This window comes from Delphinus delphis, chromosome 5 (assembly GCF_949987515.2).
Source record: "Delphinus delphis chromosome 5, mDelDel1.2, whole genome shotgun sequence".
NCBI lineage: Eukaryota > Metazoa > Chordata > Mammalia > Artiodactyla > Delphinidae > Delphinus > Delphinus delphis.
In genome coordinates, this window is record NC_082687.1 from 90,011,926 (window position 1) to 90,030,471 (window position 18,546).

Genomic DNA, 18,546 nt, shown 5'->3' on the forward strand with positions numbered 1-18,546 from the left:
CTATTGAGTCCTTCTAGAGAATTTTAAATTTCATTTATTGTGTTCTTCATCATTGTTTGTTTGCTCTTTAGTTCTTTTAGGTCCTTGTTAAACATTTCTTGTATTTTCTCCATTGTATTTCTGAGATTTTGGATCATCTTTACTATCATTACTCAGAATTCTTTTTCAGGTAGACTGCCTATTTCCTCTTCATTTGTTTGTTCTGGTGGGTTTTTACCTTGCTCCTTCATCTGCTACATATTTCTCTGTCTTCTCATTTTGTTAAACTTACTGTGTTTGGGATCTCCTTTTTACATGCTAGCAGTTCATAGTTCCCGTTGTTTTTGGTGTCTGCCCCCAGTGGATAAGGTTGATTCAGTGACTTGTGTAGCCTTGCTGGTGGAGGGGACTAGTGCCTGTGTTCTGGTGGGTAGGTGCTGGATCTTGTCTTTGGGGTGGTCAGGACTGTGTCCAGTTTTGTGTTTTGGGGGTGTCTGTGAACTTAGTATGATTTTAGGCAGCCTCTCTGCTAATGGGTGGGGTCATGTCCCTGTCTTGCTAGTTGTTTGGCATGGGGCATCCAGCACTGGAGCTTGCTGTTGGTTGGGTGGATCTGGGTCTTAGCATTGAGATGGAGATCTCTGGCAGAGCTCCGCCAATTGATATTACTTTGTGCTGTGAGGTCTCTGGTGATCCAATGTCCTGAACTCAGCTCTCCCACCTCAGAAGCTCAGGCCTGACACCAGGCCAGAGCACCAAAACCCTGTCAGCCACATGGCTCAGAAGAAGAGCGAGAAAAAAAGACTGGAAAATAATAAATTAAAATTTATTTAAATAAAACAATTTTTAATTAATAATAACAAATAATAAAAGAGAGCAACCAAACCAATAAACAAATCCACCAGTGATAAGAAGCGCTAAAAGCTATACTAAGATAAACATAAAAATCAGAAACAAATCATTCACAGACAGCAAACCCTATTCTACAGTTGCTCCTAAAGTCCACTGCCTCAATTTTGGGATGATTCATTGTCTGTTCAGGTATTCCACAGATGCAGGGTACATCAAGTTGATTGTGGGAATTTAATCCACTGCTCCTGAGGCTGCTGGGAGAAATTTCCCTTTCTCTTCTTTGTTCTTAGAGCTCCTGGGGTTTGGCTTTGGTTTTGGCCCCACCTCTGCATGTAGGTCACCCTTAGGCATCTGTTCCCCGCCCAGAAAATAGGGGGTTAAAGCAGCAGCTGATTAGGGGGCTCTTGCTCACTCATGCCCAGGGGAGGGAAGGGTACGGTAGTCCTAATTGGAATGCGGGGTGAGCCTGCAGCAGCAGAGACCAACATAACATTGCAACAGCCTGAGGCACGCCGTGTGTTCTCCAAGGGAAGTAGTCTCTGGATCACAGGACCCTGGCAGTGGCGGGCTACACCAGCTCCATTTGGTGGCGGGTGGTGGTGGGGTGTGGATAGTGACCTATGCTTGCACACAGGATTCTTGGTGGCTGCAGTAGCTGCATTAACGTTTCATGACTGTCTCTGGTGTCCAAGCTGATAGCTGTGGCTCACGCCCGTCTCTGGAGCTCATTTAGGCGGTGCTCTGCCTTCTGTGGGCAGACAGGGAAGGAATCCCCTCTCCTTGTGTGCCTTGAAACAACAGTCTCTTGCCTCTCAGGCAGGTCCAGACATTTTCCTGGACTCCCTCCAGGCTAGCTGTGGTGCACTAGCTCCCTTCAGGCTGTGTTCATGCAGCCAACCCCTGTCCTCTCCCTGGGATTCGTACTCCGAAGCCTGAGTCTCAGCTCTCAGCCCCCACCTGTCCCGGTGGGTGAGCAGACAAGCCTCTCAGGCTGGTGAGTGCTAGTTGGCACCAATGCTCTGTGCAGGAATCTCTCCGCTTTGCCCTCTTCACCCCTATTGCTGTGCTCTCTTCTGTGGCTCCAAAGCTTCCCCCTCCCACCCCCCGTCTCTGCCAGTGAAAGGTCTTCCTAGTGTGTGGAAACTTTTCCTTCTTCACAGCTCCCTCCCAGAGGTGCAGATTCTGTCCCTATTCTTTTGTCTCTGTTTTTCCTTTTTTTTTTTCCACTACCCAGGTATGTGGGTATTTTCTTGCCTTTTGGGAAGTCTGAGGTCTTCTGCCAGCTTTCAGTAGGTGTTCTGTAGGAGTTGTTCCACATGTAGATGTATTTCTGATGTATTTGTGGGGAGGAAGGTGATCTCCACATCTTACTCCTCTGCCATCTTGAAGGTCCCCCACCTACGGCAATTTTAATTTACAGGGCTAATTAGAGAAGCACCTTTGGTTTGATCCATCTCTTGGGACAAAGAGCTGGCCTTTCAAATGCAGCAGAGATCTGCGGAGGCCACAGCACTGTGAGGCAGCCAAGCCACTGATGCTAGATTGTTTGTTTCACTTGGTAGACCAGATGTGACAGATCGTTTTATTTACAGCAAGAATATTAATTTTCTAGTTTTGGTAACAAAAATACAATGCTCATTTGTATTGTTGTAAAACTTGTAAATATGCGCTGCAGGATAAGTAGTATTCAAAGCAACATCCTAATTAAAAGGAAAACTCAGTTGTTTTGCAAGATAATATAAGGAGGGCACATAAACTGTAAATAAGATGCATGGTAAAAATGAAAAAGACAGGCTGGATAGGAGAAGAATGAAAAAAGATTTGGAAATGTGCTTTTAAAATGAACACAAATTGTGAGATAATATTTCATTAAACAACGAAAATAACAGACGAGTGGCAAAGATGTAACAGAAATTCCTATGTATACCATTTTAATTTTAATATAATTTTCCCCAGTGCAGCCACATTTATTGAACTACTATGACAGTTTCTTTCTCACCCTGTCCAAAGTTACTGAGAGAATGTACTTTGCTGTAAATAATTCCCTGATTATGAACATGAAAACAATCCAGAAACTGACCACAGTGTTTTTTAAAAATGGCAGAGCATCCGCTCGGGGCCAAAGCCTTAAGAGAATGGCAAAGTATGTTCCATTTCCTCAGGCAAGCAGAAGGAGAATATAGAAAACCACCTTCCCTATGTCTTCCTGCATAAAGTAACTCCACATACTTGTTTCTTTTTTACTTTTTAAAAAATGCAGAGAAGACTGCGATGACACCACAATCTACACTGTGCTGGCCATAACAGAGCTGATGCCAAGGAGGTGCCAGGTCCAGTAAACAAGCATTGATGTGACTTGAGGAAGATGCACATCAGTGCAGCCTCAGTTTCTCAGTCTGAAAAATGGGGTGATAATACTTACCTCTTCTCTTCAAGCCGGATACACACATGAAAGTTTAGTAAATATTACTTAAATATGGATGTGAGGGCACAAAGTCCACATATGTGGAAGATGTGATGGAGTGAAGACAGGAAGTCCAGAGGGAGCCCTATATCTTACTGACCCCCACTGAGGAAGCTGAGTAAAATGTCCAAGGCCAAACAACCTCACATACACCTCAGGCATTTCAACCACCGAGGTAAGAAATCCTCCCCTCCTTTGCTTACACTCATGTAAGTCAATTAACTCATGTATTTATTTATTGGCTGTCATCAATGTTCTGATGGATCCTTAATTTTTTATATATAAATTTATTTATTTATTCTTTTATTTAATTTTTGGCTGCATTGGGTCTTCGCTGCTGCACGCGGGTTTTCTCTAGTTGCTGAGAGCAGGGGCTACTCTTTGCTGCAGTGCGCGGGCTTCTCATTGCGGTGGCTTCTCTTACTATGGAGCACAGGCTCTAGGCACGTGGGCTTCAGTAGTTGTGGCAAACAAGTTTCAGTAGTTGTGGCTTGTGGGCTCTAGAACGCAGTCTCAGTAGTTGTGGGGCATGGGCTTAGTTGCTCCGCGGCATGTGGGATCTTCCTGGACCAGGGCTTGAACCCATGTCCCCTGCATTGGCAGGCAGATTCTTAACCACTGCGCCACCAGGGAAGCCCCAGATCCTTAATTTTAAAAAATATCCAAAAGTAGACACCATGCCCTGCTCATTCTTTTGCTTTTAATCTGGTGTGGTTATAGAGTAGGAATCCAATTTCTGTTAAACATCAGTGCTCAAATACTCTTTTTTGCCATTCACATTCTGGTTTGTTTTATTACTTTCTTATTTTCCAAAAGTTTATCAGGCAAGAGAAAGACGTACTTGTTCATGCATAGGTAAACTATGTGCCAAATAGATCAACCAATCCATTTTATTAACTAGGTTATCAGTTAATCCCTTTGGTGAACAGAATTCATAACGATACAGTGGGACTAACTTTTAATTTTGATTTTTATACTAGATTAAGTAGTAGAAAGTTATGGAACACATGCCAATGGACCTACAAAAGCAAAGAATAGCTTATGTAAATAGAAAAAAATAGGCTCATAAACAAGTATTTTTATAATAAGTGTTCTGCTGTTAGAGTTGCAAATCATGAGCACACTGTGTTTATAAATTTTGCATTATTTTTTCTAGAAAAATTCTAAGGATTTAAATCAAAGTTTCCAAGTCCATCTGATTTCTTAATATAAAAATCAATTGCAGTGGTTTTCTATTCTATTTTTTTAAAAAGCTTCATTGATCAAATACAAATAGAGTAAAAGTCATCATTAAATACATCCCCAGACATTATATATTCAGACTTCATGATCACGGATCAGCTGGTAGGACCTATTTATTACAAAGGCAACTTGAGGAGTCTGAAGGATCTACCAAAGCAGATTTCCTTTCCGAGAGCAGAGGCCCCTTCTCCAGGTGAAATTGCCCAGCCACCCTTCCTACAGAGGTCCCTCCAGGCCATTGTTTCAGATAATCTTAGCATACTCCTTGGTTGACATGTGAGGCACTTGGGGTCTTGCTGGATCTTCAAAATCAACGTGGAAGAGACCAAACCGGCTGCTGCACCCATGCCTCCACTCAAGTTATCCAGAAAAGACCAAGCACAATATATTTGAAGACTGACTTTATCAAGTTGGATAGCTAAAATTACAAAATCAAAAAATTACCATTTCCCCAAAGGTTTTATGAGAACACAAAATCATTGATGACCAGTGTGGATGGGTGTCTTTCTCCTGCAGATGATCACAGTGGGAACAGAAGAAGCCTTGTCTCAATCCCCTTTTTATTTTATTTTATTTTATTTTGCGGTATGCGGGCCTCTCACTGTTGTGGCCTCTCCCGTTGCGGAGCACAGGCTCCGGACGCGCAGGCTCAGCGGCCATGGCTCACTGGCCTAGCCGCTCCGCGGCATGTGGGATCTTCCCAGACCGGGGCACGAACCCGTGTCGCCTGTATCGGCAGGCGGACTCTCAACCACTGCGCCACCAGGGAAGCCCCTCAATCCCCTTTTTAAATTTCCTGTTTTAACCAATCAAGGGCTTCATTCAAGAAGTTAATTTACATGCCTTTTTATTTGTTGTCCCCCACCCCTTCTTTAGATTGAGGAGCTCTTTAATCTCTGAATTTCATCCAAGGTCCAAGAATATAATAGGCCCCAATTAATTTTTATTAAAATTGTAAATAAATGAATAAATAAATTATGACACTAAAAAAAGAAGTTAAATTACATAATTCTAAATATTTATTCATTCATTTTGACATTCATTTTTTCATTGTCTTTTACTCAGTACACATCTTTTCAACACCTACTATTCTTCAGACACGAAGAAACACACACACACAGAGTTTCTCCCTAATACCTTAGAAATGTATTCAGTAAAAATACTACCCAGATTCTAAATACAACTTCAAGATAATCTAGAAAGCCCATTGGTAAATTAGAAAAAAGTGATAGCAGCACAGCTGAGGAAGACCCAGTACTTACCTTGTGACCAAACTGAGGTATATCTTATAATTGTGGAAATAGAATCTCCAAAATGAAAAGGAGCAGCACAGGGTTCTGGCTGTGCCTTTATCCTAGACTGAGCAGGCACAGAAATGCCACAGCATCTTCTCTGCCCCACATCTAAACTCAGAGTAGTGCTTAAGCCCTAAGAGACAAAGCACTAGACCACCTCCCCTCCAAATGCACATATGCACAAACACAATATTCTATATAATTTCATCTGTGGATGCCCCAGACACCATCCGTGGACTCCATATTAAGACGCCAAAGTGTGGAGAATTCTTTAAGTAGTTTTACACTGATTTCTTTCTTTTAGTCAGGGAATTGAGCTCATTTTTTAATTAGCATTTTAAGTTTGGCAAAACCTTTAGGTTGTGTGAATCTTTGCATTGAGCATTTTCTTTTTTTAAAACCATAGCAAGTAAACCTTATCTATGGGATGTACTTAAATCTGTTTCATGGTGCAGAAATTAAATTCAAAGGCAAGTTTTCTTTATAAGGTAGACATAATCCTAAATAAGTTAGGTGAAAATGAACATTTATATAATAAATCAAATTTTAATTTTACTGGGGCTTTCTTTCAACGTAAATGACTCTTCTAGCTTCGGCAAACCAAGATCCACTTTTTAATTTTTCTGTTATAAATCTGTATTTTTCAGGTCTCTCAAAATTACTATACCCATATACTATTACACATGTGTTGATTGCCAAATCTTAGAATTTTTTTTAACTATGGATAGTCCATAGACAAATGGAAGTTTTTTTTTACTATGGATATTCTGTAGACAAATGGAATGTTTTTTATTAGTGTGGATATTCTATAGAAAAATGGAATTATTATTATTATTTTTTACTATGGATAGTCCATTGACAAAGGTTTTCTGACAGGTTAATTGATGCATAACCCCTCTACCTTTGTGCATGGAGGCATACAAAGTGCTTTACTTAGAGAATGCCCTGTGAATGGCCTCAAGGCAGGAATTAAACCAAACTGGATTGACTCTTTTTAAATAAAGTATTATTGGAAAATGAAATATATACCATTCAAGCACATCAAGCTTTACAAGAGTTAAACCACTTACTAGGTATGCCTTCTCCTCCCACTTGACCACCTTGTCACATGTCTCCTCCCCTCTCTTGTCAACCACAATCTGCAAAATACAAATATTTTTAAATAATCTTTTTAAATTTAATTTCTGGAAGGAATATATCTAAGAATGAAAATGACTAAAACCAAATACCAGGCCATAAAATGGCAATCTTTTTTGACTGCCTTATAATTCAATGTGGGGACATGTGAAAATCTGCATATCTTCTTTCTCATTTGCAGAACTACTTCTCAACAAGGCAGTCTGCCAGGTATAAAGCCAGACAGTTTCTGAAAACATGCACAGTGCCACCAATCATGTACAAAAAGATTGATTCATGTGCTAAACCAGGAGATAAAAACAATGCCCTGCCTGCTTGGAAGGGAGCAAAAAGGAAATCCTGACAATTTCACTGTTAACTGCCAGGAGTTCCGCAGCAGGTACTAAACGGCCTGAGTGACACTGGTGGATGTCTCTGCATTTTCATTGCAGGAACACTCAAGTAGAGAATTACCTGGTTAGGGCTGAAGAGCTAGCCTGCTGGAATCCTTCTGATGGTGCTACCACTGGTAAAAATTACAAAACCGTATCGGAACCTGCATGCTTCTCCTGTTCCTACCTCCTCAAGAACAGAAAGAGACCATCATCATATTTCTTGTCACCATGATTTATGGGGTCCCAAATCTTAGTAGGGAAAAAACATTTCTGTGAATTCACTCTCTTTCTTTAAGCAGAGTTGCAGGCAAAGTAAACCCAGACTGACAGTAACTGCAGATGGGTACAAAGTACATGGGGATGAATACGATACCCATACCGGGGTCAGAGTTTGGTTTTGGAATAAAAGGCCAGTAGGAAAGATCTCACAGTCAGCAGGTTGAATTTAAAGATGCAAGGAGAAAAATATCTAAGATTTGTTAATATATTATAGCCTTCAGCTGTTCTCATTATAAGAAATCTATGCCAGTGTTGTACTATACACACACACATACTTATGCATGTACACATACACTTACTGCCCTGTGTTGGCCAAACTGAAAAGGTTGAGGAAACAGTCCTTCACCAGACTGTTCTCACTGCTGACACCAACTTCAAGTTCAAGGGGTTCCCAAAACCATGCTCAGTTTCAATAATTTGCTAGAAGAACTCTCAGAACTCACAGAAACCTCTTATAGTCACAGTTATGGTGTATTACAGCAAAGGATACATAATAATATAAGCCAAAGGAAAAGACACATAGGTCAGAAATTGATATCTTCAAACATAAAGTTTACATTGTCTTTTTCCCTAGGAGTCAGGACAAGTTGTCCTCCTGGTGTTGACATGTGACAACACACACAGAGTATCGCCAACCAGAGAAGGTCACCTGAGCTTCGGTGTCCAGTTTTTATAGGGACTTTGTTACATTGGCATGACTGATTGATTGCCCATGTGGATGTCTCAATCCCCAGGTCAAGTGACACCGTGTGACCCAGAGTCCCTCACTCAGTCACATGATTGGTCTTCCTAATGTGACTGGCACTCACCCTAAACAAGGACATTCATCAGGTTGTAATAGATTTTTTTCTCCCAGAAGCTAAGGGCAAAGGCCAATCCATGCTTTGGGCAAAACCAAACTCTTTACTACACACACACACATGAACACACACATTTCAGAAACACCTTATTTCATGGTATTGGGCAAATTCCTCTCAATTTACTGACTTAACGAGGTATCGTGATTATGCCTCTGTCTATCATGTTACAAAGGGCTAGAAATCGGGCACTCAGCATCAGTGGGATTTATTTCCACACAGTTTATAAACATAGATAATCTGTGTTTTCAAGATTGCCTAGAACGTATGTAAGACATCCATGAATGTGACATAACTATGAAGCTATAAAACATACCACTAATCCACAGACCCAAGCTGCCAGGACACGAAACAGTGGAAAGGTCCAGGACAGTGTAAAAGGCAGCACCTCACAAAAAAAAGAGAGAGAGAGAGAGAGAGAGAGAGAGAGAGAGATAAAGCACCAAGAATGGATAAGAAGAAAAATTATAGGCCCTTAAGTTATGACCCTGGGGGTGAGTTGGACACCAGGCAGGGCCTGGGAGTGACCTGACTGCGAGACTACTTTCCTCCTGAGACATCTCTGTGCTGCTCCTTTTAAAGGCATTTCTTGGTTGAGTAGAAACATGTTTTCATCAGACCATTTTAGGTTCAACTGTTTTGTGCCCAAGAGAATAAATCTAAACTTCTCATCCAGAGAAAGGCAACAGTCAGGCCTTCAAGTTCAGGTCACTGCAGATATTTACCAAGACAGTTCACTTATTCATTGAACAAATGTTCATTAACTGTCTCCTATGTGCTGGGTACTGTTCTGGCTCTGAAGTTACAGCATAAGAGCTGTGTGGCTGACAAGGTCTTGGTGCTCTGGCCTGGTATCAGGCCTGAGCCTCTGAGGTGGGAGAGCCAAGTTCCAGACTTTGTACCACCAGAGACCTCCGGGTCCCAAGTAATATCAATCAGCAAGAGCTCTGCCAGAGATCTTCGTCTCAATGGTAAGACCCAGATCCACCCAACCAACAAGAAGCTCCAGTGCTGGACGCCCCATGCCGAACAACTAGCAAGACAGGAACACAATCCCACCCATTAGCAGAGAGACTGCCTAAAATCATACTAAGTTCAAAGACACCCCCAAAACACACCACTGGACATGGCCCTGCCCACCAGAAAGACAAGATCCAGGCCCCAACCACCAGAACACAAGCACCAGTCCTCTCCACCAGGAAGGCTACACAAGCCAGTGAACCAACTTCACCCACAGGGGGCAGACAAAAAAAAAAATGGGAACTACGAATGTGCAGCCTGGAAAAAGGAGACCCCAAACACAATAAGTTCAACAAAATGAGAAGACAGAGAAATATGTAGCAGATGAAGGAACAAGGTAAAAACCCACCACATCAAACAAACGAAGAGGAAATAGGCAGTCTACCTGAAAAAGAATTCAGAGTAATGATAGTAAAGATGATCCAAAATCTCAGAAACACAATGAAGAAAATAAAGAAATGGTTAACAAGGACCTAGAAGAACTAAAGAGCAAACAAACAATGATGAAGAACACAATTACTGAAATTAAAAATTCTCTAGAAGGACTCAATAGTAGAATATCTGAGGTAGTAGAATGGATAAGTGACCTGGAAGATAAAATAGTGGAAATAACTACCACAGAGCAGAATAAAGAAAAAAAATGAAAAGAATTGAGGACAGTCCTGGAGACCTCTGGGACAACATTAAACACACCAACATTCAAATTATAAGGGTCCCAGAAGAGGAAGAGAAAAAGAAAGGGTCTGAGAAAATATTTGAAGAGATTATAGTCAAAAGCTTCCCTAACATGGGAAAGGAAATAGTCAATCAAGTCCAGGAAGTGCAGAGAGTCCCATAAAGGATAAATCCAAGGAGAAACATGCCAAAATATATATTAATCAAACTTTCAAAAATTGAATACAAAGAATAAATATTAAAAGCAGCAAGGGAAAAGCAACAAATAACATACAACGGAATCAGCATAAGGTTAACAGCTAATCTTTCAGCAAAAACTCTGCAAGCCAGAAAGGAGTGGCAGGACATATTTAAAGTGATAAAAGGGAAAAACCTACCACCAAGATTACTCTACCCACCAAGGATCTCATTCAGACTTGGCAGAGAAACTAAAACCTTTACAGACAAGCAAAACTTAAGAGAATTAAGCACCACCAAACCAGCTTTACAATAAATGCTAAAGAAATTTCTCTAGGCAGGAAATACAAGAGAAGGAAAAGACCTACAATAACAAACCCAAAACAATTAAGAAATGGTAATAGGAAAATACATATAGATAGCTACCTTAAATGTAAATGCATTAAACGCTCCAACCAAAAGACATAGACTGGCCAAATGGTTACAAAAAAAGACCTGTACATATGCTGTCTACAGGAGACCCAATTCAGACCTAGGGACACATACAGACTGAAAGTGACGGGATGGAAAAAGATATTCCATGTAAATGGAAATTAAAAGAAAGCTGGATTAGCAATCCTCATATCAGACAAGATAAATTTCAAAATAAAGACTATTACAAGAGACAAAGAGGACACTACATAATGATCAAGTGATCAATCCAAGAAGAAGATATAACAATTATAAATATTTTTGCACCCAACATAGGAGCACCTCAATACATAAGGCAAATGCTAACAGCCATGTAAGGGGAAAATCGACAGTAACACAATAATAGTAGGGGATTTTAACACCCCATTTTCACTAATGGACAGATCATCCAAAATTAAAATAATTTTATTATTTTAATAAAATTATAATAAGATTTAAATGACACATTAAACAAGATGGACTTAATTGATATTTATAGGACATTCCATCCAAAAACAACAGAATACACATTCTTCTCAAGTGCTCATGGAATATTCTCCAGGATAGATCATATCCTGGGTCACAAATCAAACCTTGGTAAATTTAAGAAAATTGAAATTGTATCAAGTATTTTTTCTGACCACAACAATATGAGACGAGATATCAAATACAGGAAAACAGCTGTAAAAAATACAAACATATGGGGACTAAACAATACACTACTAAATAACTAAGAAATCACTGAAGAAATCAAAGAGGAAATCAAAAAATACCTAGAAACAAATGAGAATGAAAACACAATGACCCAAAACCTATGGGATGCAGCAAAGGCAGTTCTAAGAAGGAAGTTTATAGCAATACAATCCTACCTCAAAAAACAAGCAAATCTCAAATAAACAACCTAACCTTACATCTTAAGCAATTAGAGAAAGAAGAACAAAAAAATCCCAAAGTTAGCAGAAGGAAAGAAGTCATAAAAATCAGATCAGGAATAAATGAAAAACAAATGAAGGAAACAAAAACAAAGATCAATAAAACTACAAGCTGGTTCTTTAAGAAGATAAACAAACTTGATAAACCATTAGCGAGACTCATAAAGAAAAAAAGGGAGAAGACTCAAATCAACAGAATTAGAAATGAAAAAGGAGAAGTAACAACTGACACTGCAGAAACACAAAGGATCATGAGAGACTACTACAAGCAATTATATGCCAATAAAATGGACAACCTGGAAGAAATGGACAAATTCGTAGAAAAGCACAACCTTCTGAAACTGAACCAGGAAGAAATAGAAAATATTAACAGACCAATCACTGAAAATGAAACTGTGATTAAGAATCTTTCAACAGGGCTTTCCTGGTGGCGCAGTGGTGGAGAGTCCGCCTGCCGATGCAGGGGACACGGCTTCATGCCCCGGTCCGGGAGGATCCCACATGCTGTGGAGTGGCTGGGCCCATGAGCCATGGCTGCTGAGCCTGCGCGTCTGGAGCCTGTGCTCAGCAACGGGAGAGGCCACAACAGTGAGAGGCCCGTGTAACGAAAAAAAAAAAATCTTCCAACAAACAAAAGCCCAGGACCAGATGGCTTCACAGGTGAATTCTGTCAAACATTTAGAGAAGAGCTAACACCTATCCTTCTCAAAGTCTTCCAAAATATAGTAGACAGAGGAACACTCCCAAACTCATTCTACAAGGCTACCATCACCCTGATACCAAAACCAGACAACGATACCGTAAAAAAAAAAGTTACAGTCCAATATCACTGATGAACATACATGCAAAAATCCTGAACAAAATATGAGCAAACAGAATCCAACAGCACATTAAAAAAAACACACCATGATCTAGTGGTTTACGCCAGGAATGCAAGGATTCTTCAGTATATGCAAATCAATCAATGTGATAAACCATATTAACAAATTGAAGGAGAAAAACCATATGATCATCTCAATAGATGCAGTAAAAACTTTTGACAAAATTCAACACCCATTTATGCTAAAAACTCTCCAGAAAGTGGGCAGAGAGGGAAACTACCTCACCATAATAAAGGCCATATATGACAAACCCACAGCCAACATCATTCTCAAAGGTGAAAAATTGAAAGCATTTCTACTAAGATCAGGAACAAGACAAGGTTTTACACTCTCACCACTATTATTCAACATTGTTTTGGAAGTTTTAGCCACAGCAATCAGAGAAGAAAAAGAAATAAAAGGAATCCAAATTGGAAAGGAAGAAGTAAAGCTGTCACTGTTTGCAGATGACGTGATACTATACATAGGGAATCCTAAAGATGCTACCAGAAAACTACTAGAGCTAATCAATGAAATTAGCAGAGTAGCAGGACACAAAACTAATGCACAGAAATCTCTTGCATTCCTATACACTAATGATGAAAAATCTGAAAGAGAAATTAAGGAAACAATCCCATTTACCATTGAAACAAAAAAGAATAAAATATCTAGGAATAAACCTACCTAAGGAGAAAAAAGACCTGTTTGCAGAAAACTATAAGACACTGATGAAAGAAATTAAAGATGATACAAACAGATGAAGAGGTATACAACGTTCTTGGATTGGAAGAATCAACATTGTGAAAATGACTATACTACCCAAAGAAATCTACAGATTCAATGCAATCCCTATCAAACTACCAATGGCAGTTTTCACAAAACTAGAACAAAACATTTCACAATTTGTGGAAACACAAAAGACCCCAAATAGCTAAAGCAATCTTGAGAAAGAAAAACAGAGCTGGAGGAATCAGGCACCCTGACTTCAGACTTTACTACAAAGCTACAGTAATCAAGACAGTATGGTGCTGGCACAAAAACAGAAATATAGATCAATGGAACAGGATAGAAAGCCCAGAGATAAACCCACACACATATGGTCACCTTATCTTTGTTAAAGGAGGCAAGAATATACAATGAAGAAAAGACAGACTCTTCAATAAGTGGTGCTGGGAAAACTGGACAGCTACATGTAAAAGAATGAAATTAAAACACTCCCTAACACCATATACAAAAATAAACTCAAAATGGATTAAAGACCTAAATGTAACACCAGACAGTATAAAACTCTTAGAGGAAAACATAGGCAGAAGACTCTGTGACATAAATCACAGCAAGATCCTTTTTGACCCACCTCCTAGAGAAATGGAAATAAAAATAAACAAATGGGACCTAATGAAACTTAAAAGCTTTTGCCCAGCAAAGGAAACCATAAACAAGACCAAAAGACAACCCTCGTAATGGGAGAAAATATTTGCAAATGAAGCAACTGACAAACGATTAATCTCCAAAATATACAAGCAGCTCATGCAGCTCAATATCAATAAAACAAACAACCAATCCAATAGTGGGCAGAGGACCTAACTAGACATTTCTCCAAAGAAGATACACAGATTGCCAACAGACACATGAAAGGATGCTCAGCATCACTAATCATTAGAGAAATGCAAATCAAAACTACAAGAGGTATCACCTCACACTGGTCAGAATGGCCATCATCAAAAAGTCTACAAAGAATAAATGCTGGAGAGGGTGTGGAGAATAGGGTAACCTCCTGCACTGTTGGTGGGAATGTAAATTGATACAGCCACTATGGAGAACAGTATGTAGGTTCCTTAAAAAACTAAAAGTAGAACTACCATAGGATCCAGCAATCCCACTACTGGACATATACCCAAAGAAAACCATAATTCAAAAAGAGTCTTGTACCACAATGTTCATTGCAGCACTATTTACAATAGCCAGGACACTGAAGCAACCTAAGTGTCCATCGACAGATGAATGGATAAAGAAGATGTGGCACATATATACAATGGAATATTACTCAGCCATAAAAAGAAACAAAATTGAGTTTTTTGTGGTGAGGTGGATGGACCTAGAATCTGTCATACAGAGTGAAGTAAGTCTGAAAGAGAAAAACAAATACCATACGCCAACATATATATATGGAATCTAAAAGAAAAAAAATGGTTCTGAAGAACCTAGGGGTAGGACAGAAATAAAGAGGCAGACGTAGAGAATGGACTTGAGGACATGGGGAGGGGGAAGGGTAAGCTGGACGAGGTGAGAGAGTGGCATGTACATATATACACTACCAAATGTAAAATAGATAGCTAGTGGGAAGCAGCTGCATAGCACAGGGAGATCAGCTCGGTGCTTTGTGATCACCTAGAGGGGTGGGATAGGGAGGGTGGGAGGGAGACACAAGAGGGAGGGGATATGGGGATATATATATATACATATAGCTGATTCACTTTGTTATACAGCAGAAACTAACACAACCTTGCCAAGCAATTATACTCCAATAAAGATGTTAAAAAAAGGAAATTATAAGCCCCTAGATTTCTGTGTTCAGGTAATGGCAGATTACACTATTCAATCAAGTAATGAAAATAAGTAAACATGCTGACTAAAATTTTTTAAACATATTTTCAAAACAATGGAAAGCTGTTAATTTCATAGGGAATTAACAGGCCAAAGCAGGAAGTGGGAACTGAGATTCGTGGGCATGGCAGCTACTTTTGCCTGATGGAATTTTCCAGTCTTAGGAAATCAGAAACTTTTTCTATTTTCTGGGGTGAGAATAAGTGTCAAAGAAATCTACTATGAGACCCCACACTCAGAAAACTAAGATCCCAAAAGACTAAACCCTGAGTGTAAGTGTGAGCCAGAAGCAAACCAGTCACTGTAAAGTCTTAAGTCACACGGTGGTTCAGAAAATGTTAAGTCTGGATCTTGGATTGAGGTGACCCCAGACTAACAGTACCCAGATACTGGGAAGATACACATTCAAATTCTTTCTAAAGGGAGATACCTATATTCTAAACCTCAAATTATTATTACAAACATTTTAAAGTATAATCATCAGCACATGTATGACCATACAGACTGCTGGAAAATAATGACATAAAAAAAATCACCAGAATCAACAGACAAAAAGAAACAAACCCAGAATGATCTCAGTTATTAGAATTGTCAGACAGACTATAAGATAACCATGTTCATTATGTTTACATCATAGAGACCAACTTGGAATATCTTTTGAAAAAGAAACCTCTGCAAGATTGGGTTTGCACCCCAGGTCCAGCAGTCACTAGCTGAAGGGGCCTCTCATTTCTCCTGAGTACAGTGGAGACACTAATTCTTACTCCTAGGACTGTTGTAAAGACGAAACAGGATAGTGTGGACCCCAGCACAATACCTAGCCCATGGTGAGTTTCTGTTCCTTTCCTCTGGCCACCCCTTAGAAGAATATAGAAGCCAAAGTAAAAATACACTTTGATGTGCCCTCTCCCCCATCCCAAACATTTTGATAAAGTAGAAATTGGGTTTAATGAACATCTGCAACAGTGTAAAAGGGAAAAGGGAGTCACAGGGACAATATTCAGTCTGAGAAAGGTGACTGTAAAGACAAAGGGACAGCTACAGACTGTATAAATCTGAAGGCAGAGCTCTTTACATCAGTTGACAGACTCCTTTCTTTGCTCCAGGGTGACATCTCCAAGTCATTGCCTGGCTTCCTTCTTCCCTGAGCCCTGAGAAGCAGTTCTAAGACCCCCGTAAAGCACTGAGTTTCTGATGTCCAAGCTCTCAAACTCGTGTGATGTTAGTTGAGCAGGTGCATCCTGAGATTTACTTCTCGAGCAGCAAATCCTTTCCGAGATGTGGAAAAAACTAGGAGAGTGGGTCTGAGTCGAAACCTTAAATACTATGTGGCTAAGTCAGTGTCATAACAAGTCCAAAAGACAGGATGCAAAACCACCTCCGATTCAAGGTTATTGAACTAGAATGGGAACAGGTCTCAGACAGACACCAGAGTTGGGGAGAGGTCTTGGGGAGTGTTCACAGAGGCTCATGGAGTATCTTCTATTTGCATTAATTTGTTGCTGCATATGGAAAAAAGCAAGACAATATAAAGACATGGAGCCAAAACAAATGTCAAAATGATTACCAGTCCACCAAGGAATTTTCTCAAAATGTTGACTCTGACCACCTAAACCAGTTAGATCTTGGGGCATGGCTTTAAAAAAGTTTGTTAGCCTCATCCCAAACCCACTAAAATCAGAGTCTCTTGGGTTGTGGGTTATGGGCTAAATTATGTCCCCCATAAATCCACATGTTGAAGTCCCAACCCCTAGTACCTCAGCACATGACCTTATTTGGACATAAAGTCTTTAAAGAGGTGATTAAGTTAAAATGAGGTCATTAGGGTGGGCCCTAATCCAATATGACTGGTGTCTTCATAAGAAGAGAGTCACTAGGGGTGCATGGGCACAGAGGAAAAACCAGTGAGGACACGGTGAGAAAGTGCTTGTCTGAAAGCCAGAGACCTCAGGAGAAGTCAAACCTGCTGATAACTCAATCTTGGACTTCCAGCTTCCAGAACTGTGAGAAAATGCCTTTCTGTTGTTCAAGCCACCCAGTCTACGGCACTGTGTTACGGCAGTGCTTAGCAAACTAATACAGGTTGAGAACTGAGAATTTCTATTTTCAATAAAATCCCTGAGTGATTTTTATACTCAATCAAGTTTGAGGCTGATAAGCCTAGGATAAATTCTGATGGTCAACTACGATTTTTTGAACACAGCTTGCAACCCCAGAGGCATCCCTCTGGAGGCTTATAAGTGTTAGAGAATCACCATCAGCCCCTTTCCTCAATAGTCATAGCTAGAGGAGCTCTGTGCAGAGACACAGCTATGTGCAGGCCAAGTCACAGCACCTTTCAGGCATGAGGACCACAAGACACTAAGGGAAAGATGCTGCATGCTCAGGAGTGTCAAAATGCCTTTTCATCCCACTGCTTAGTCGAAGCCCACCCTTATCCCAGTGGATCATGAGAAATCCTCTCAGTTCACCATGTGTAATGGCTTGATTGGAGGCTCCTCTAAAAGATTTGTCCATCCAAAACCGGTGAATGTGTCCTTATTTGGAAAAAGGGCCTTTGCAAATGTAAGTGAAGGAGCTCAAGATGAGATCATCCTGCATAATGGTGAGTCCTAAATCCAATGACAAGTGTCCTTACAAGATAAGAGAAGGGGAGAAGATATACAAGGAAGAAGGCAATGTGAGGACAAAGGTAGAGACTGGAGTGATCTGCCTACAAGCCAAGGAATGCCAAGGCAGCCACCAGAAGCTGGTAGGGGGGCATGGAACAGATTCTCCCTCGGAGCCTCCAAAGGGAACCAATCCTACTGATAAGCCTTCATTTCAGACTTCTGGTCTCCAGAACTCTGAGAGAGTCAATTTCTGCTGTTTAAGCCACCAAGTTTGTGGTAATTTGTTACAGTAGCCACAGGAAAGAGACCCACCAGATCCTTTGGTGTGGATGCCAACCGGGCTCCAAGTCCCAAACCACCCACCAGAATAGGCTGAGTGCTTATACAAATCTCTCTCAAGGCCTGCAAAGCTGGAGAGAGAAAGCCTTCCCGGGACACAGTTTGAAGTCGATTTTCTGGCCATTGCCCCACATACGAACTGAGAAATTGTGTCTCTCTGAGTCTGATGCAAGTGCACAAGAGCACTACAACTGGAGGGCAGCTTCAGCTGTATAAGGGTTCCTAAAAGAGAACTGGCACGCCTGCTGTTTCCCCTTTCTTTCAAAAAAATAAAATAAAACAACATCAGGAAGATCTAAACATAGAAAATGCACAATAAGCCTACCCCCCTAACAACTCCAGGTGAATATCAGTGGCTGGACAGCATCTGCGAAAATGCCCAAATAATCCCAAAGCAG

General features: G+C 40.4%; 1 pseudogene; it reads right to left on the reverse strand.

The window, feature by feature from the left end:
• Positions 1 to 4,023: 4,023 nt before the first annotated feature.
• LOC132426048 (cytosolic beta-glucosidase-like) overlaps positions 4,024 to 18,546 on the reverse strand; it is a 151,704-nt pseudogene continuing 137,181 nt past the window's right edge.